We start from the raw sequence: 21,469 nt of genomic DNA on the forward strand, positions 1-21,469 counted from the left end.
TCATCTGGGCTCACTGCTCCCTCTGCCTCCCAGATTCAAGTGATTCTCCTCCCTCAGCCTCGTGAGTAGCTAGGATTACAGGCATATACCACCATGCCCAGCTAATTTTTTGTATTTTTAGTAGAGATGGGTTTTTGCCCTATTGCCCAGGTTGGTCTCGAACTCCTGAGCTCAGGTGATTTGCCCACCTCGGCCTCCCAAAATGCTGGGATTACAGATGTAAGCCACCACCCCCGGCCTATTTTCTTTTTAAACAAAAGAAAACTTACATTTTTAAGATTAATATTCCAAGGTCATTTTTCTTTCCATGCCAATTATATAATTTGGAATAAAGAACTTATGGTTTAAAGGCTGTCAACTAACTGAGACCCTTTGTGTTACAGAGAAATGTTGCATTTTGAAAGAAACAGTTATTTTTGTGAACTTCCTATTCTCTGGCGGAGACAGACTTCCCAACAGAGTCTATTTGGGCTCGTTTGGCCTGCTGGGTCATTTTACACCCTCTGTCTGTAGCCATAAATTGGTTTATGCTTCTTGTGTAGACATGAGTGGTCTGTGACAGTTGCATGGCGTCCTGTTTTGGATGACAAGAGGGAACCATGAAAATAAATCCATTAATTCCATAAATATTGAGTGAGCACTTGTTTGAGGTAAGTGCTATAATTAGTTTCTGGAAACATGAATATGAAGAAAACACAGTCCCTGCCATCAAGAAACTCATGATCTAATAAACAGATAAACACAGTAAACTCAGATAAATTAACACAATAAACTCAGGTAAACACAGATAAACTCAGATAAATCCTACTGAGAAAAGTGCAAAACATGTGATCACGTACTTTGCTTGGTGGAGATAGGGAAAGCTTTACTGCAGTGGTAGCATTAAAGGTGGAACTTAAGTTATCCATGGAACTTTGCCAAAAAACAATAGGGAAGGCATTCTAGGCAGAAAAACTAATATGTTCCAAGATCTGTCTTTTAGGGAAAGTACTCAGGAAGTGGGGAATATGATATGGAGGACCATGTGGTATATTCAGGGGAATGCCTGGAGACACAATGAGGCAATTCAGTCATGCCAGATTATAGCTAAGAAGGTTTGATTTTATTCTATAGGAAGTAACACAATGTGAAAGGCAGAGAAAAAATAAACTTGATGATTATTTTTAAAGATTTATTTGTAGATGATCTATTTGTAACAGAACTAAAATTTGATCACATAAACATGGTAACCTGCATGATGCTTTTGGATTATAAATAAATTACTTCATGTTTTCAGATTATCTGCAATTATTACAGGATGAAATTAATTGACTATAGCCTTTATAGATCTTACATACAAAACACCAGATTCTCTTGTCTTCCTTTAGGTTAGATGAGTAATTATAAGTATGGATTATTATAGTAACAAGAAACAAACTGGGTTGTTTTGAAAAAGCAGTAAGATTTTTTTTAAAGCAAAAAAGCCTCACTCTATGACTTAATTCAAGTTCTATATTAGATTACGTACTACTTACTGATGGATATGGTAAAATTATACCTTAACTTAGACAAAGTAAAGGGTATCTTTTCTTTTAACCAAAGGCAAAGACTTAGAAGGAGGAACAAATTACCAATCTCAGAATTTTAAAAACCAGCCCTCTTTTCTCCCAGGCCATACAGTGAATATGCAACATAGAAAAGAAATAAAAGGACTGGGCGCAGTGGCTTACAGCTGTAATCCCAGCACTTTGGGAGGCCAAGGTGGGTGGATCGCGAAGTCAGGAGATCAAGACTATCCTGGCTAATGTGGTGAAACCCCATCTCTACCAAAAATACAAAAAATTAGTTGGCTGTGGTGGCGGGCACCTGTAGTCCCAGTGACTTGGGAGGCTGAGGCGGGAGAATGGCGTGAACCCAGGAGACAGAGCTTGCAGTGAGCCGAGATCATGCCGCTACACTCCAGCCTGTGTGACAGAGTGAGACTGTCAGAAAAAAAAAAAGAAGAAGAAGAAAATAAAAGACATTAAAATATTTTTACTAAATACTGTAAAAGGTTACTAATTATCAGTACCAGCACCCTTTCCCTAGTCATGAAACGTCCAAAGGTTATAAAATGAAAATGTCATTGCAGAGGTGGGGACAAGGTGGTTGACTAGAAGCAGCTATAGTGTGTGGCTCTCATGGAGAGGTGGTTAATACAGCACCTTCAACTGAAGTATCGAAAAAGGTTAGTTAATATAGCATCTTCAACTGAAGCATCCAGGTACATACATTGGGACTAATCAAGGAAACAACTTAACCTATGGAGAATGAAGAAAAGCACGATAGGATGATGACTCACCCAAGGGCAACATGGAGCCAGGGGAACATCCCCCACCCAGGAAAGCAGTGAGTGAAGGTGCAACCCCAGGAAACATGTTTCTCCCATGGACCCTTGCAACACTTGGGTCAGGAGACTCCCTCGTGAACACACTCCACCAGGTCCTTCAGTCTGATACACAGGGCTGCATGGAGTCTTGACAGAGCAGTTGCTCAGGCACGCATGGAAGCCCAGGAGCTTTACATGCTCTGGTTCCAGGCTTCCTGGCAAAGCAGGAGGTTAGACTTTTATCCACACTCCCAGGAAGGGGGGCTGAACAGCAATGGTCTGTGGGCCCCATTTCTGTGGCATCTCACAGGATAAGACACACTGACTTGGAATTCCAGCCAACCACCAGAGACAGTGTCACACCTACCTGGGATGAAATGGGCCACCACTGTTGCTGTTTGGGCAATTTGTGCAATTCAGCTGTTCTAGCCTGTGGGCTTTGGAGAGCCCAAGCTGGCTGGGTGGAAGCGATACCCTAGCATGGCACAGCTGCTCTACAACAGTGTGGCCAGACTGCTTCTAAAAGCAGGTCTCTGATCCCATTCCTCCTGACTGGGTGAGACCTCCCAACCGGAGTCTCCAGCCACCCACTACAGGTGTGTTTGGGCTGGCAACAGGTCCATACCTCCCTAGGAGGGAGCTTCCAGTAGAAGGGGCAGGCTGCCGTCTTTGCTGTTTTGCAGCCTTCACTGGTGATACTTCTAGGTACTGGAAAATCAGAGGCAATTGGGGCCTGGAGCAGACTCCCAGAAAACTGCAGTAGCCCTACAGAAAAGTGGCCAGACTGTTAAAAGAAAAAGCAAACACCTCATCCAAAGGTCAGCAGCCTCAAAGATTGAAGGTCGATAAGTCCACAAAGATGAGAAAAAAAAAATCAGTGCAAGAAAATTGAAAACTCAAAAAGCCAGAGTACTGTCTTTCCTCCAGATGACCACATCACATCTCCAGCAAGAGTCTGGAACTGGACTGAGGCTGAGATGGCTGAAATGGCAGAAGTAGAATTCAGAATATGGATAAAAGTAAATTTCTCTGAGCTAAAGGAGCATGTTGTAACCCAATGCAAGGAAGCCAAAGGTCATGGTAAAACATTGCAGGAGCTAACAGACAAAATAACCAATATAGAGAAGAACATAACCAAACCAATAGAACTGAAAAATACAGTACAAGAACTTCATAATGCAATCACAAGTTTTAATAGCAGAATAGACCAAGCAGAAGAAAGAATATCAGAGCTTAAAGAGTGTCTTTCTGAAATAAGACAGGCAGACAAGAATAGAGAAAAAAGAATGAAGAGGAATGAACAAAACCTCTGAGAAATATGGGATTACACAAAGAGACTGAATCTACTACTGACTGGTGTGCCTGAAAGATATGGGGAAAATGGAACCAATTTGGAAAAGATATTCTAGGATATCATCCACGAGAACTTCCCTAACCTTGCTAGATGGGCCAACATTCAAATTCAGAAAATGCAGAGAACCTAAGTAAGATAGTCCATGAGAATATCATCCCTGAGCACATAATCATCTTCTCCAAGGTCAAAATGAAAGAAAAAGTATCAAGGGCAGCTAGAGAGAAAGGCCAGGTCACCTACAAAGGGAAGCCCATCAGACTTTCAGTGGAAAGCCAAACAGCAGCCCTCTCAGTGGAAACCCAACAAATCAGAAGAGATTGAGGCCCAATATTCGTTGTTCTTTTTTTTTTTTTTTTTGAGACGGAGTCTTGCTCTGTCACCCAGGCTGGAGTGCAGTGGCGTGATCTCGGCTCACTGCAAGCTTCGCCTCCTGGGTTCATGGCATTCTCCTGCCTCAGCCTCCTGAGTAGCTGGGAGTACAGGTGCCTGCCACCCCACCTGGCTAATTTTTTTGTATTTTTAGTAGAGATGGGGTTTCACTGTGTTAGCCAAGATGGTCTCGATCTCCTGACCTCATGATCTGCCCACCTCGGCCTCCCAAAGTGCTGAGATTACAGGTGTGAGCCACCACACCCAGCCTTGTTATTCTTGAAGAAAAGAAATTCCAACCCAGAATTTCATATCTGGCTAAACTAACCTTCATAAACAAAGGAGAAATAAGATCCTTTTTAGACAAGCTAATGCTGAAGGAATTCGTTACCACCATACCTGCCTTACAAGAGCACTAAATATGAAAAGGAAAGATTGTTACTCCTGCTACAAAACACAATGAAGTACACAGACCAGTGATGCTATAAAGCAACCACATAAAAATTCTGCAAAACAACCAGCTGACATCATGATGACAGGATCAAATCCAAACATATCAATACTAACTTTAAATGTAAATGGGTTCAATGTAACTTTAAATGTAAATAAGGACACAGAGTGGCAAACTGGATAAAGAACCAAGATCTATTGGTATGCTGTCTTCAAGAGACCCATCTCACATGCAGTGACACACATAGGCTCAAAATAAAGGGATGGAGAAAAATCTACCAAGCAAATGGAAAACAGAAAAAAGCAGAGGTTGTAATCCTAACTTCTGACAAAGACACTCTAAACCAACAAAGATCAAAGAAGACAAAGAAAGGCATTATATAGTGGTGAAGGATTCAATTCAACAGGAAGAACTAACTATCCTAAATATATATGCATTCAACACAGGAGCACCTGGATTCTTGAAGAAAGTTCTTAGAGACCTACAAAGAGACTTAAACTCCCACACAATAATAGTGGGAGACTTTAACACCCCACTGACGATATTAGACAGATCATCAAGACAGAAAATTAACAAAGATATTCAGGACCTGAACTCAGCCCTAGATCAAATGGACCTGATATATATCTACAAATATCTCCACCCAAAAACAACAGAATATACATTCTTCTCATCGCCACATGGCACTTACTCTAAAATTGATCACATAATTAGAAGTAAAACACTCCTTAGCAAATGCAGAAGAACTAAAATCATAACAAACACTCTCTTGGACCACAGTGCAATCAAAATTAGAACTCAAGACTAAGAAATTTACTCAAAAGCATACAAGTACATGGAAATTGAATAACCTGCTCCTGAATGACTTTTGGGTAAATAATGAAATTAAGGCAGAAATCAAGAAGTTCTTTGAAACTAGAGAGATACAATATATCAGAATCTCTGAGACACAGATAAGGCAGTGTTAAGAGGGAAATTTATTGAACTAAATGCCCAAATTAGAAACTAGATCTCAAGTTATAATAACAACCTAACATCACAAATAAAAGAATGAGAGAACTAAGAGCAAACAAATCCCAAAGCTAGCAAGAGAGAAGAAATAACCAAAAGTAAAGATAAACTGAAGGAGATAGAAATACAAAAACAATTCAAGAGAACAATGAATCCAGGAGCTGATTTTCTGAAAAATTTGTAAAATAGACCACTAGCTAGACTAATAAAGAAGAAAAGAGAGAAGATTCAAATAAACACAATCAGAAATGATAAAGTGGATATTACCACTGACCCCACAGAAATACAAACAACCACCAGAGAATATTATAAACACCTCCATGCACATAAACTAGAAAATCTAGAAGAAATGGATAAATTCCTGGACACATATACCCTTTCAAGTCTGAACCGGGAAGAAACTGAATCCCTGAATAAACCAATAACAAGTTCTAAAATTGAGGCAGTAATAAATATCCTACAAACCAAAAAAGCCCAGGACTAGATGAATTCATAGCTGAATTCTACCAGATGTACAAAGAAGAGCTAGTACCATTACTACTGAAACTATTCCAAAAACTTGAAAAGGAGGTACCCCTCCCTAACTCATTCTATGAAGCCAGTATCATCCTGATACCAAAACCTGGCAGAGACATAGCAAAAAAAGAAAACTTCAGGCTAATATCCTTGATGAACCTCAATGCAAAATTCCTCAACAAAATACTGGCAAACCGAATCTAGCAGCATATCAAAAAGCTTATCTACCACAATCAAATAAGCTTCATACCCAAGATGCAAGGTTGGCTTCGCATATGCAAATCAATAAATGTGATTCATCACATAAACAAAACTAAAGACAAAAACCACATGATTATCTCAATAGATGGAGAAAAGGCTTTCAATCGAATTCTACATTCATTCATGTTAAATACTCTCAATAAACTATGTATTGAAGAAACATACCTCAAAATAATTAGAGCCATATATGACAAGCCCACAGCCAACATCATACTGAATGGGCAAACGCTGGAAACATTCCTCTTGAAAACCGGCACAAGACAATGATGCCCTTTCTCACCACTGCTATTCAACATAGTATTGGAACTTCTGGCCAGGGCAGTCAGGCAAGAGAGATAAATAAAGGGCATACAAATAGAAATAGAGGAAGTCAGACTGTCCCTGTTAGCAGATGACATGATCCTATATCTAGAAAACCCCATTGTCTCAGCCCAAAAGCTTCTTAAGTCGATAAGCAACTTCAGCAAAGTCTCAGGATGCAAAATCAATGTGCAAAAATCGCTGGCAATCATGTATATACCAACAACAGGCAGACTGACAGCCAAATCACAAACAAACTCCCATTCACAATTGCCACAAAAAGAATAAAATACCTGAAAATACAGCTAACTAGGGAAGTGAAAGATCTCTACAAGGAGAACTACAAACCACTGCACAAAGAAATCAGAGATGACACAAATAAAAAATATTTCATGCTCATACACAGGAAGAATCAATATTATTAAAATGACCATACTGCCCAAAGCAATTTATAGATTCAATGCTATTCCTATTAAACTATCACTGACATTCTTCACAGGACTATAAAAAAAACTATTTTAAAATTCATATGAAACCAAAAAGAGCCTGAATACCCAAGACAATCCTAAGGAAAAAGAACAAAGCTGGAGGCATCATGCTAGCCAACTTCAAACTATGCAAGGCTACAGTAACCAGAACATCGTGGTACTGGTACAAGAACAGGTACATAGACCAATGGAACAGAATAGAGAATCCAGAAATAAGACTACACACCACCAACTATCTGATCTTTGACAAACCTGACAAAAACAAGCAATAAGGAAAGGATTCTCTATTCAGAAAATGGTGCTGGGATAACTGGCTAAGTCATGTGCAGAAGGTTGAAACTAGACCCCTTCCTTTATACAAAAATTAACTCAAGATGGATTGAAGACTTAAATGTAAAACCCAAAACTATAAAAACTCTGGAGGACAATATCATTCAGGCAGTATCATTCAGGACATAGGCATGGACAAATATTTCATGATGGAGATGCCAAAGCAATTGCAACAAAAGCAAAAATGGACAAATGCAATCTAATTAAAGAGTTTCTGCACAGCAACTATCAGCAGAGTAAACAGACAACCTGCAGAACTGGAGAAAATTTTTGCAAACTATGCATCTGACAAAGGTCTAATATCCAGCATCTATAAGGAACTTAAATTTACAAGAAAAAAACCAAACAGCCCTGTTAAAAAGTGAACAAAGGACATAAACAGACACTTCTCAAAAGAAGACACACATGCAGCCAACCATCATATGAAAAAAAGCTCAACATTGCTGCTCATTAGAGAAAGGCAAATCAAAACTACAATGAGATACTACCTCACACCAGTCATAATGACTATTATTAAAAAGTCAAAAAATAACAGATGCTGGTGAGGTTGGGGAGAAAAAGGAATGCTTATATACTGTTGTTGGGACTGTAAATTAGTTCAATCATTGTGGAAGACAGCGTGGCAATTCCTCAAAGACCTAAAGACAGAAATACCATTTGACCCAGGAATCCCATTACTGGGTATATACTAAAAGGAATATAAATTGTTCTATTATAAAGGTAAATGCATGTGTATGTTCACTGCAGCACTATTCACAATAGCAAAGACATGCAATCAACCTAAATGCTCATCAATGGTAGACTGGATAAAGAAAATGTGGTACATATACACCATGAAATACTATGAAGCCATAAAAAAGAACAAGATCATGTCCTTTGCAGCAAAATGGATGAAGCTGGAGGCCATTACCCTTAGCAAACTAATGCAGGAACAGAAAACCAAATGCCATATGTTCTCACTTGTAAGTTGGTGCTAAATGGTGAGAACACATGGACACATAGAGGGGAACAACACACACTGGGGCCTACTTGAGGGTGGAGAGTGAGAGGAAGGAGAGGATAGGAAAAATAATTTAGGGTAATAGGCTTAATATCTGGGTGATAAAATAATCTGCACAACAAACCCCCGTGACACATGTTTACTTATGTAACAAACCTGCACAGGTACCCCTGAACTTAAAAGTTTTTAAAAAAATTTTAAAAAGAAAATGTTACTGCTTTTCTCTTATTAAAAGAAGGTGAATACCATCCTGGCCAACATGGTGAAACCCTGTCTCTACTAAAAATACAAAAATTAGTCAGACATGGTGGCACATGACTGTGGTCCCAACTACTTGGGAGGCTGAGGCAGGAGAATCCCTTGAACCCAGGAGGCAGAGGCTGCAGTGAGCAGAGAGTGAGCAGAGATCCTGTCACTGCACTACAGCCTGGGCAACAGAGTGAGACTCCATCTCAAAAAAAAAAAAAAAAAAAAAAAGAATAAATATTCATACTGAACCTCACATTACTCTAAACCTGTTGAAGTAAACTTGCAAGAATTGTAGCTGTCATCCTCTACCATCAATCTTAGTAGGTATAAAAGTATTTGTCTAAATCATATTGACTGAGTGCTTATTCCATGCATACTCAGTGCTGTTGAGGGTTCTGTAAAGTACACTCAAAAGAAAAATTAACTAGTAGTACAAGATACTAGAAAACTTGTCAAAAGATGTCTGTGATTATGTACCAATGATGGGGTCAAACATAGGTGCTGGGATCTACAAGAGAATTCTCAAGGATGGGTATTAATACTGTTTTATATAATGAATATATTTTACATAAATGATATTATAAGGTATATGTCATTCTGTAATTTTTTTGAAGAGATTGTTCCATGTTAGTGCATAAAAAAATCTGTGTCATTCTAAAGTTTCATACTACTTTTTGGTATGTATATACCATAGTCTATTTAGCTGTTCTTCCATGTTGGTTGACATTTAGGTAGTTTTTAATATGTAAATGGTTTTTAAAAGGGTCTGGAGCATCCAAAGGGTTGAAGTGAACTTTAGCTTTATTATGTTTAACTTTTTTAAAATAAGGAGGATATGTAATTAAAACTTAAATATTTTGGCTGGGCACGGTGGCGCACGCCTGTAATCCCAGCACTTTGGGAGGCTGAGATGGGTTGGGTGGATCATTTGAGGTCAGGAGTACAAGGCCACCCTGGCCAACATGGTGAAACCCCATCTCTACTAAAAATACAAAAAAAACCCAACAAAAAACAAAACTGGGCATGGCGACGCATGCCTCTAATGCCAGCTACTGGGGAGGCTGAGGCAGAAGAATCGATTAAACACAGGAAATGAAGGTTGCAGTGAGCCGAGATCATGCCACTGCGCTCCAACCTGGGAGACAAAGTGAGACTCCATCTCAAAAATAAAATAAGGCGGAGCGCGGTGGCTCACGCCTGTAATCCCAGCACTTTGGGAGGCTGAGGTGGGCGGATCAGGAGGTTAGGAGATCGAGACCATGGTGAAACCCCGTCTCTACTAAAAATACACAAAAAATTGGAGGGGCGCAGTGACTGGCGCCTGTAGTCCCAACTACTCGGGAGGCTGAGGCAGGAGAATGCGTGAACCCGGGAGGTGAAGCTTGCAGTGAGCAGAGATTGCGCTATTGCACTCCAGCCTGGGCGACAGAGCGAGGCTCCGTCTCAAAAAAAAAATAAAATAAAATAAAATAAAAATAAGATAAAACTTAAATATTTTAATAACGCTTATTTTGGGCAACCATTTAACATTGGCCCCCACTCCCACCATCCTTACAGCATACTAGTCTACCCCTGATATGTACAGCCAATCAGTCAGCTTGGATAGGTGTCTTAGTTTTCCACTGGGCTATTATCCATTGGGAATGAAGCTTTCCTTAAATCCCAGTCTGTTTGACTGAAGCTTTGTTTCCTTTGGTTCCTTTCTGTTAACTTCTGTTGCCTCCAGTAAATAGAAGGTAATGTGTATTTTAATTGTTAATGTGGTTGCTTAGTTTTCTAAACAGTTACTTTTGGTTTAATGCTGTTATGTGGTTATCTTAGCTTTCTGTGTCATCTTTTTGATTCGAAAAAATTAAAGTAGCTGTTGTTTTATACATTTCAGTTTCCAAAACAAATTTCATCTTGGATGGTTTTCATTTAGAAAAATTTGGCCTGTACATTTTTATTTTATTTTATTTTATTGTATGAACTTTAATTGGTATCATTCTTATTTAATAACACACTAAGGAAAGAACACAACCAACATTATAAAATCTAAATAGTAATACAGTTACAATTAAATATTTTAGGCCAATCTCTTTTCACGCTGGACTTTCAAAGTCATTTATTTTCCTATTAAGTAAAGATATGAAGAAACTAAAAGTAGTTATTTCAAACAAATTAAGCACACATAAATGTTTCTGGGCTTGTCTGAGATTTTTTTCAGAAAAAAAGTTAAAGGCTATTGTAATTTTTGTTAAAAAGAAATAACAGCTAGTTCCTTTCATCTCAACTTCACTTCAGTAAGTTGAAGATAGTTCACAAAAGCTGGAATGTTTTTCCAAGTGCAAGATAAAATTATTGGTTTCTATAAATACAATATTGGAATAATAACATTTTTAAATCCTCTTCAGAGTACAGTAGTCCTCCCTATCTACAGTTTCACTTTCTGTGGTTTCCGTTACCCAAGGTCAACCATAGTCAGAAAATATTAACTAGAAAAATCCCAAATAATTCATGTTTTAAATTGTGTACCATTCTGAGTAGTGTGACGAAATCTGATGCCCTTCTGCCCTTTGTCCAGCATATCCATGCTGTATCCACTACCTGCCTGTTAGTCACTTAGTAGCCATCTGGGCTGAAAAACAGACTATCGTGTATTGTAGTACTTGTGCTCAGCTAACCCTTATTTTACTTAATAATGGCCCTAAAGTGCAAGAGTGGTAGTGCTGGTATATTGTTATAATGGTTCTATTTTTATTATTAGTTATTGTTGTTAATCTCTTACTGTACCTAATTTATAAATTAAACTTTGTCATAGGTATGTATGTATGTATAGGAAAAAATATAGTATACATAAAGGGTTCGGTACTATTTGCAGTTTCAAGCATCCACTGGGGGTCTTGGAACATATCCCCTTTGGATAAGGGGACTACTTTATTTTTAAAAACTTTACCACAACAAATATTTATATATAAGGCAGAAGTTCAGCAGAAAAATTTAAAACTAAGTGCTTCATCTTCTCTTTGCTGTCTTAGGAGTTGTTTTGAAAACGCTCAGGTCACCACATAGGCATAGGAAGTCAATCCATAGTAATCCCTACAGTTTACCCCAGAGCTTTGCTTTCAAATATGCTCTTTAAAAACTGCACTTGGCTGGGTGCGGTGGCTCACGCCTGTAATCCCAGCACTTTGGGAGGCCAAGGTGGGCGGATCACCTGAAGTTGAGAGTTCGAGACCAGCCTGACCAACATGGAGAAACCCCGTCTCTACTAAAAATACAAAATTATCCGGCCATGGTGGCACATGCCTGTAATCCCAGCTACTCAGGAGGCAGGAGAATTGTTTGAACCCAGGAGGTGGAGGTTGCGGTGAGCTGAGATCGCATCATTGCACTCCAGCCTGGGCAACAAAAGCAAAATTCCGTCTCAAAACAAACAAAACTGCACTTAGTATTTTTTTCCTAATAAGAGCGTATTGTGAAAGACTTTTGAGACTTGAAAAACATCCCTTCCAGTTTTTGATTGTGGGAGTTTCCAGGGAATGTGTTTATAACTTTTAATTTTTTGGCAGGATACATTTTATTCCTTACCTTCTCATTGCTGTGTTATAGACAAGGTAAGAAGCAGGTAGAAAGAAGGAGGGCACATGCAATAATGAACCTAAGTGAAATAACATGGTAATTGAAATCTAAAAGGCAGGGAGGGTTCGATCTTTGGGCTCACCTATAATTTGTGCACCATAAATGTAGAAGGAAGTCAGCAGGGACTTTCTAATGACAGTGCTGTCTATAACAGTATCATCAAGCAAGACATTGGCATAAATCATTGGCACTTTGCAAAGTGTCACTTCTGTCAACCTTCTAGTGATGTGATCTTTCGTCTTTCAAATCCATAGACTGGCATTTGGATCAGCTAAGCATCTTACATCCTGTCTTGCATATTAAAGCTCTTTTAGCCAATATTGTAATAGTGAAATAATGCATGTCCTAAAATATTTTTAAGCAAGTGACCTAATAACTAAGCTTTGGTCTCAGTATGGCTTGTAGTTTCCTGTTTGCAAATGCAGATGCAGCTGTTATTCATTTTTGGAAGTTCCTCAGGGGAAAAAATAGATTATGAAGCACTGGTGATTTTATATCATTTCAGAGGACTCCTATTAATAAGGCTTTTAAGTTCAAAGGCAGTTTTACTTTGGGTTTAAGTTTAATTCAGGAAATAAACTGCTTGTTAAAGTGATTGATTTGCAGTTGGATGAACTGTATAAAAACAGAAATAATGACATTGATAAAAAAATTACATTTGGCTAGGTGAAATAAAATTAATCCACATCTGTACGTAACAAGATGGAAAACCTGTATGCTTCACTCTAATTTAATTTGAATGAATGCTTGCATTCAGCAGGATTGGTATTTCAATCTATGTAGCTGAAGTCCTATAGAATTTGCATTGTTTATTGGTTCTGAAGTTAAACTGAAAAATATCTTGAAAGGCATAAACCTTGTTCATATCTCCTTGTTAAGTTTCATCATCATTTTTCTCTGCTAACTTTACATTCAGAGTACAGTATTTTGAGAAGACTAAATTTGGAATAACAGCTGTGATACCAGATCAGCCTGATGGTTTGGGGTTGCAATACTACTGTTAATTTTATTTAAAAAAATAGGCTTTTTTTTTTTTTTAAGAGCAGTATTAGGTTCAAAGCAAAATTGAGAGGAAGATACAGAGATTTCCCATAAAACCATATAACCCCTGCTTCCATCCATGCATAGCTTCCCCCATTATCAACCTTCCCCACCAGAGTGATACATTTGTTCCAACTGATGAACCTACATTGACACATTATTATCACTCAAAGTCTATAGTTTACATTAGGGTTCTCTCTTCATGTTGGGCATTCCATAGTTTGGGTAAATGTATAATGAATGACATGTATCCACCATTGTAATATCAGAGTATTCTCACTGCCCTAAAAATCCTCAGTGCTGTTTATTTCTCCCTCTCCCCTAACTCCTGACAACCATTAATCTTTTATCTGTCTCTATTGTTTTGCTTTTTCCAGACTATCATATAGCTGGAATCATACAGTAGTTAGCTTTTTTAGATTGGCTTCTCTCACTTAGTAATATGCATTTAAGTTTCTTTCATGTCCTTTTTTTTTTTTTTATCTCCTGGTAGCTTATTTCTTTTTAGTACTGAGTAATATTCCATTGTCTGGATATACCTTTGTGTATTTATACATTCACCTACTGAAGGACATCGTGGTTGCTTCCAGGTTTTGGCAATTATGAATAAAGCTGCTATAAACATCCATGTGCGTGCAGGGGTTTTTTGTGTGTGAACCGTAAGTTTTTAACTCATTTGGGTAAATACCAAGGAGCATGATTGCTGGATCATAGATTATGGTTTTTTGTTTTGTTTTGTTTTGTTTTGAGCTAGAGTCTTGCTCTGTCACCCAGGCTGGAAGTGCAGTGGCGCCATCTTAGCTCGCTGCAACCTCCGCCTCCCAGGTTCAAAGGATTCTCCTGCCTCAGCCTCCGCAATAGCTGGGACTACAGGGGCGCATGCCACCATGCCCGGCTAATTTTTGCATTTTTAGTAGAGACGGGGCTTCACCATGCTGGCCAGGATGGGGTCAGGATGGTCTCAATCTCTTCACCTCATGATTCGCCCACCTCAGCCTCCCAAAGTACTGGGATTACAGGTGTGAGCCACTGCGCCCGGCCAGCCCGTTTTTAAATTGGATTGTTTGTTTTCTTACTGTTGAATCTTTTTTTTTTTTTTTTTTTGAGACTGTCTCGCTCTGTCACTCAGGCTGATGTTCACCGAACCCTTAGACTCCTGGGCTCAAGCAATCCCCTCTCCCTCAGCTTCTCAGGTAGCCAGGACTACAGGCATGCACCATCATGCCCAGCTAAGTTTTAAATTTTTTGTAGAGATGGAGTCTTACTGTGTTTCCCAGGCTGGACTCAAACTCCTCGGCACAAGCAATTCTCCTGCTTCAGCCTCCCAAAGTGCTGGCATTACAGGTGTGAGCCACCATGCCTGGCCTTGTTGTTGAATCTTAAGAGTTATTTATATGTTTTGGATAATAATCCCTTATCACATATGCCTTTTGTAAATATTTTCTCATTCTCTTATTGTGTCTTTCACAGAGCAGAAAATTATAATTTTTATAAAGTCCAGCTTATCAATTCATTCTTTCGTGGATTGTGCCTTTGGTGTCATATCTTAAAAGCCATTGCCAAACCCAAGGTTATCTAGATTTTCTCCTACATTATCTTCTAAGAGTTTTATAGTTTTGCATTTTACATTTAGGTCTGCAATCCATTTTGAGTTAATTTTAATGAAGGATGTAAGTTCTGTATCTATATTCATTTTTTTGGATGTGGATGTTCAGTTGTTCCAGCACTATTTCTTTTCTCCAGTTATGGCGCTTGCTTCTTTGTGAAAGGTCTTTTGACTGTATTTATGTTTCTGGATTTTCTATTCTATTGTTTCTTCATTCACCAATACCACACTGTCTTGATTACAGTAGCTTTATAGTAAGTCTTTGAAGTCAAGCAGTGTCAGTTATTCAACTTTGTTCTTTTCCTTCAATATTATTTTTGTTATTCTGGGTCTTTTCCCTTTCTATTTAAACTTTAGAATTAGTTTGTCAATATCCACAAAATAACTTGCCAGGATTTTGACTGGTATTGCTTTGAATCTACAGATCAAGTTTGGAAAAACGGATATCCTCACAATGTAGAGTTTTGCTATCCATGAACATGAAATATTTCTCCATTCACTTCTTTGATTTACTTCATCAGAGTTTTATAGTTTTCTTCATACAGGTCTTGTAATATATATATTTCATTAGATTTATATTTAAGTATTCCATTTTTTGAATGCTAATATAAATGGTATTGTGTTTTTAATTTTTTAATTTCAAATTCTACTTGTTAATTGCTAGTATATAGGAAAGCAGTTGGCTTTTGCATATTAATCTTGTGTCCTACAATCTTGACTATAACAGGCTATAATCACTGTTAATTTCATTTAAAATTATTTCAGACATAGATACATATTACCTCAAGAAGAGCATTTTGGAAATGTAAAACATGCTCCTTATCTTCCTGGGAGTTATTCTTGTTATCACCACCGTTACTCCCTACCTCCTGGTTTAGCACCCTAGGAATCTAATAGCTTTTCAAAGCTCTACCATGAATTTACAGTGTCCCAATGTCCTTGGAACAATCACATTCCCCTGTGTCTTGCTGCCCTGGGTCTCAAGGAGATCAGAAAGCAGGGTGGCTGCAGATAAGAACAGTAGTCTGATATCTGCTGTTTCAACCCAAACTAAACTTCTAAACTTCCTGGATTCTCAAGAGTATCACAGAAACAAGCAGAATCTAATTGACCCAGAAACACAACACATAGAGTGAGAGGCTATGGTGTTTCCTTGGGTCTACTCAATTCTAGGGGCCTTTAGGTAATATGAATACCCTTTAAGATGGCATAAGACTCTCAAAAAAATAAGGCATATTCTTAAAATTGTTAAATGTTTGTTTCTTTTTTCTACTTGCCTACTCTGGTATGTTTTCATTTGAGTCTGGGCTGCCTGCCTCCAAAGTAACACAACATTAGCAGAAACTATAAAATGTTAACTCTTATGTTTGTATTTTTTATTTGTTTTCTTTGTTAGAATGTGTGGACCTATAGCTTTGCTCAGAGCAAATCTTGGCCTTATAGGAAACAATCAAACCACTCCATTCCAAAGCTAAGTTTGGTAGTTTAATTGGACAAGTTACTATGCTTCTAGTTTTAGTTTGAACGCTTTCAGTGACCCTGTGCATAATTAAAATGGAGAAAAAAAAATGAAACAACAGAAAATAATGCTGCAGATTAAACAAATACTCATCCTTTCCCCAGCTCTGTCACTGACCTTTGAGATTTCATACAAACAGCTGTCCCTATTTCAACCTTCCCTTTATAAGATGGGAATGAGCATTCATGTTCACCACAGAAAGTCCTTATAAAAAACATTTTGCTCACGCCTGTAATCCCGGCACTTTGGGAGGCCAAGGTGGGTGGATCACGAGGTCAGGAGATCAAGACCATCCTGACTAACACAGTGAAACCCCGTCTCTACTAAAAATACAAAAAATTAGCCAGGCGTGGTGGCGGACACTTGTAGTCCCAGCTACTCAGGAGGCTGAGGCAGGAGAATGGTGTGAACCCGGGAGGCAGAGCTTGCAGTGAGCCGAGATCACGCCACTGCACTCCAGCCTGGGCGAAACAGCATGACTCCATCTCAAAAACAAACAAACAAACAACAACAACAACAAAAAACACATTTTGAAAATTCCAAATAAAAATAACTGATCAAGCTGCTGGCTTTGCCCAGACCTAACTGTACATCAAGCTAGAAATAATCCTAAAGTGGTAGCTTATTGTGTAGACCTGATTGACTAGATTCATTCCCCACCTTTTCTTTGCTTGGCCTGTGTTACAGGACAGTAGACACTCTTGGCTTTTGAATGGAAGTGGGAGGCTAAAAGTCAAGAGGAAGGAAGAAGCCCTTATATTTCTCTCAATCCCTCTCTGCCTTAGGTAACAACTCTTAAGAAGCCTGTGGCTCCTCTAGACTCTGCCTGTGGTTCTGGCTTCTGTGAAGTGTTTCCACTCTCCAGGCTCCAGTAACACTGCCTCTTCTCTTGGCCTTCCAGATTAGGGGGTGGCATTGCAGTGGCTTTCTGCTTTTGCTTATCATAGGCTGCCTCAATTTGCATTTTAGCCCTTTAATTACTCATATAACCAGTTTCCTCTATTTCAAATACAGTAGTCATCTTAGTCACACTTTTGTTTTCTGCAGTTTCAGTTACCCACAGTCAATCACAGTTCTAAGATATTGAGTAGAAAATACCAGAAATAAACAATTTGTAAGTTTTAAATCTCACGGTGATCTGAGCAGCAGGATGAAATCTCATTCCATCCAGCTCCATCCTGCCCAGGATGTGAATCACCCCTTTGTCCAGTGTATCCACGCTGTAGATGCTGCTTGCCTGGTAGTCATTGATGTCCTTTGCTCCTTGACATCCAGCCATCAGCATCATCATGGCTTGATGAATCAGGATCACCCGAAGCAGATGATCCTCCTTCTGACATATTGTCAGAGGGTCAATAGTATTATTGACTTAACACAGGTTAAGTACTTAACACAGGTTAAGTGCTATTTTTATCATATTATATCAAGAGTACATAATATCAAAATGACTAATCACTGTAGATGATAGTCATCATCCAGTTGAGGTGTTCATTAGGTTTCTCTACTGTGAAGTTACTGCCTTTCCCCCCTTTTTAATACTGTACTCTTTCAAAGTAATTCACTGTGCGCAGCTCACACTTAAAGAATGGGGAATTATGTTTACTTCTTTGAGGATGGAGTATTTACATAAATTATTGGGAATTATCCTAATTGAGAGATTAGTCTGTTCTTTTGTTTGTTTATTTAATCATTTGTTTATATCAGTATGGGCTCACAGATTTTTATTTTTTATTTTTTGGTTATAAGCCAATAGTATTTTATTTTGTTGTTCAAATTGTTTTATTGGGGATGACATTCCATTTACTTTCCAGATGACCTGATATAAGAGAAATGAGAATATGCAGGGGAATGGGGAGTATACGAGGCTGGCTGGAGTGGAGAGTTTTGTAAGCAAGTGCTGAGAGATATGGTAGGAAAAGACTGGGACTTTTTTGTAAGCAAGTGCTGAGAGATATGGTAGGAAAAGATTGGGACTGTGTATGGGGGTGTGCGGGGCTGACCTTGAATATCAGGCTACATTCTATAGGCTGTGGTGCTAATTTTATTTAAGAAACCAGGTTGATATGCCTGATGTTTTGTAATATATATTAGAGAAAATTTATTCAATGTGAGATTGACCATGCAGGGGCAGAGAAATGGTAATGATTTGCCATGCAGTTTGTTGACTCCACTAGGGGTTAGGGCTGAGGGCACCAATTCTTTTTCTGTTTCCTTATTGATACATACTACTCATTCTCTTCATTATATAGTGGGCACAGGTATTCAAGTAAATTATAGGAGTATTTTAAATACATTTCATGAAATTAAGTCTGAAGTGGACTGTACAGACTCATTTTCCTTCATAATATTCTGTTCCTATTAGATTTCAAGCAATGCTAGGAAGCCCTAGAGGAAGTATAAAAATGGTATATGTAACCCAATTGTCTCGGTGGATGATTGTATGTGTATGTATAATCTCATTGTCTGAGGTTGGAAGATTGCAGGAGAGTGAGAACAATTTTGAAGCCTTGGGCAGGAAATATTAATAGGTTTTAGTCTTTAAACTGGCATAATAAATATTGTCCTGCTTACCTTTCCTTCTAAATTTGTTATTTATTAATTTTCCCTTCTTATACTCTGAACTTTGACATTTTCATATATTTACGAAATATGTATGTGTGTATATACATCTGTAATATATATGTATGTATTAATCTCCCCCGCTTATGATTAATCCTTTTCTGTCTGAGTTTGGGTTAATCTATTTAATAGGATAATCAGTCTCTGAAAGGATAATAATTTATGCTGAGGTGGTTTACCTTGCCCCAAACCTCCACTGATTGATAATCTTAAAGAGGGAACACTAATCCTCCCCTTGAAAATTCTTTAGTATTTTTATGACCTGATGTCCCCATCTTTTTCTTAGCTCTGTAGCTAACTTCATCTAACCCTTAATCAGAATATTTGTATTGATCATCTGCAAGTGGTAGTTGTTCAGATAATAGGGAATCATTATTTTCACTAAGAAGAACAAGTTTTAGATTTTGATCTACTCTATAATTACTGCTTGCTAAGATGTGTGTACTTATATATTTTCCTCAATGCTAGTCAGAGGAGAAAAACATTTTAACAAGGCTAGTCTCAGCCGTCGCGGTGGCTCAAGCCTGTAATCCCAGCACTTTGGGAGGCTAAGATGGGCGGATCACGAGGTCAGGAGATCGAGACCATCCGGGCTAATACGGTGAAACCCCGTCTCTACTAAAAAATACAAAAAACTAGCTGGGCGAGGTGGCAGGCGCCTGTAGTCCCAGCTATTTGGGAGGCTGAGGCAGGAGAATGGCATAAACCCGGGGGACGGAGCTTGCAGTGAGCTGAGATCCGGCCACTGCACTCCAGCTTGGGCGACAGAGCGAGACTCCGTCTCAAAAAAAAAAAAGAAAAAAAAAAAAAAAAAAAAACAAGGCTAGTCTCATTTGTCAAGTACGTTAGGACGTTAGGAGCATGTTACATTGGGGTTTTAAAAAAAACCAAACACCTCATTCTGCCTATATTGTATCTCACATAAGAAACAAATAGCATTGAAAGCAAGAGAGAGAAGTAATGCCCTGGAGGTTAACCAGAGTTACCAAAAGGACTTGGCTGCCAGAGTGATAGGGAAATAGAAATGACTTCTGAGAGAAGAGAAAAGGATTTTAGAAGAACAAGTGCAATGGATGATTCTAACTTGAGAGGTAGTTGCCTCTTCCTGCCTTTGCTGGAAAATGTCACAACTTTTTTTTTTTTTTTTTGTCAAGACTGGTCTCGCCTTGTCACCCAGGCTGGAGTGATCATAGCTCGCTGCAGCCATGAACTCTTGGGATCAAGCTATCCTCAGCCTTTTGAGTAGCTGGGACTACAGATGCACACTGCCATGCCAGGCTGATTTTTTTAAGTTTTTGTAGAGATTGGGTCTCACTGTGTTGCCCAGGCTGGTTTCAAACTCCTGTTCTCAAGCTATCCGTCTGCCTTGACTTCCCCAAGTGCTGAGATTATAGACAGGAGCCACTTCATCAGACCTTTCACAAGATTTTAACAAATGGCTATTGATAATAAGGACAAAAGACTTGAAGCCAGGTGTGGAAGACCAGTGTGTGCAACATAATAAGACTTTGTAACAAAAGAAAAAAAAATTAGCTGGGCGTGGTGGCACATGTCTGTAGTCCTAGCTACTCAGGAGGCTGAGGTGGCAGGATCACATGAGCCCAGGAGTTCGAGGCTGCAGTGAGCCATAATTGTACCACCACATTCCAGCCTAGGTAACAAAGCAAGACCCTGTCTAAAAAAAAAAAGAAAAGAAAAGAAAAAAAAAAAGGACAAGAGAATTTTTGGGGTTCATAATGGGGAGGGAAGAAGGAGGAAGTCAAGTCCATCAAGCCCAGTGATGAACATAAATTGTGTCAGGTCAGAGCAAAGACTCCTTAAAGTAAATCATTTATTATTTACCTGTTTGTTGATATCGATGCATATTTTATGCCATTTTTATTTAGTAATTGTGACTACTCTTTTTTTTACAGATGGGGAAAAGGTGCTATTTAACTTTTTACAGATCCTTTACTGGGAGAATAGGGAACAGATAGACTAATTCTTTTTTTTTTCTGAGACAGAGTCTTGCTCTGTCGCCCAGGCTGGAGTGCAGTGGCCAGATCTCAGCTCACTGCAAGCTCCGCCTCCCGGGTTTACGCCATTCTCCTGCCTCAGCCTCCCGAGTAGCTGGGACTACAGGCGCCCGCCACCTCGCCCAGCTAGTTTTTTGTATTTTTTAGTAGAGACGACGTTTCACCATATTAGCCAGCATGGTCTCGATCTCCTGACCTCGTGATCCGCCCATCTCGGCCTCCCAAAGTGCTGGGATTACAAGCTTGAGCCACCGTGCCCGGCCAGATAGACTAATTCTTAAATTTGTCTGCAATGACTAGACTTTCCTTCAGATGATGGTTTCACCCTTTCCTTTCCTTTCCTTTCCTTTCCTTTCCTTTCCTTTCCTTTCC

At 38.9% G+C, this 21,469-nt stretch overlaps 1 pseudogene; it reads right to left on the reverse strand.

The window, feature by feature from the left end:
* Positions 1 to 427: 427 nt before the first annotated feature.
* LOC113219633 overlaps positions 428 to 21,469 on the reverse strand; it is a 110,200-nt pseudogene continuing 89,158 nt past the window's right edge.

Source organism: Piliocolobus tephrosceles, chromosome 8 (genome assembly GCF_002776525.5).
Source record: "Piliocolobus tephrosceles isolate RC106 chromosome 8, ASM277652v3, whole genome shotgun sequence".
In the NCBI taxonomy this organism is placed as follows: Eukaryota; Metazoa; Chordata; class Mammalia; order Primates; family Cercopithecidae; genus Piliocolobus; species Piliocolobus tephrosceles.